The sequence below is a fragment of the Orbicella franksi genome, chromosome 5, assembly GCF_964199315.1.
Source record: "Orbicella franksi chromosome 5, jaOrbFran1.1, whole genome shotgun sequence".
NCBI classification, from domain to species: domain Eukaryota; kingdom Metazoa; phylum Cnidaria; class Anthozoa; order Scleractinia; family Merulinidae; genus Orbicella; species Orbicella franksi.
In genome coordinates, this window is record NC_138149.1 from 26,567,401 (window position 1) to 26,568,593 (window position 1,193).

Sequence of the window (1,193 nt, forward strand, 5' to 3'; positions counted from 1 at the left end):
AACTTTGGAGGTATATTTCTGAAAATAGTTCACCAAAAGGGTCTTTTTGACGCAATAAAAGAAAATCCGAATTTTCCTACCTGTCGTCGGATTCTCCATATTTACAGGCAATGGCTCTTAAATCGCAGTCGCATTTCCGAATGATTTTACAGTGCAGGAAGTTTCCAGTCGATGATGTGAAAATAAAACTATTAAACTCATAAAATCAAATTGATCTTGGATGACTGAAAAGACTGATATGTAAGGAATGTAAAATTTCGAACATTGCGATGAACCATCGAAACAATGCGTTAGTCATGCGTGATATTTTGCACATACTTGTGGGGAAGGTAATTTAAAGCCTCATCTTATCCAATTATATTTGCCTTTTTAGCATCATGAGTGTTTCTATTTTTGATCGAGCTAACCTAATCTGGAGCATTCTACCTTCTCTAACGGAAGTCGTATGCTAATTAAGAAAAGTGTAAACAACGTCTAACTGATTTCACTTTTCGTCCTTGTGTCTTCTCACTTCTTTTTGATGAGTTACTTTTTTGTGTTCTTATCAAGGCCTACGCATTCCTTTCAAAAGCTGTGAATAAGAACCAGGAGGTTTGTAGTTTGTGAACTATGTAGGTGTCACCATCTACGGGTATATTTAACTCACAAAGTGACCAGCTCCCAGTTGGCTTGATTGCTGATTTTCAGTGTCACGAATTCAAAATAGATCAAAATAAAAATCAAAAGTGGTCAATAGATAAAGTCCAGAATCTGGGAAATGAAAGAAGGTAAATATGCAAAGACTCTCGCCAAAATTCTGGTCACAGCAATTCTTCTTATGCGAGATATGCCGAGAATTTTTTACCCAAATTTATAGAGATTTGTATGGAGACGCCATGCTGGTGCACATCCGTATGGGCACCAACATGGCGGCTGGAAACCAGCAGAAACATCTGTCACTGAGTTTTGCTACAAAAGCGTGAATTTTTCCCTCAAGGAACTCTAAAACATTAAAATAATACTTTTTCTAAGACACGACCTGTTCAGATAGCCAAGTTCCCCGAAATAAGTCACTTTTTTAACCATCATGACAGCTCTCTAGGCCGTCATGTAAATGCCGCGTCACGCAAAAGCTTAGAAATTGAAGCGTAATGTATCACAAAACCAAGAACCCATTCGGAGCGAAAATTTGTATGAATATTAGTTTTAAGCTG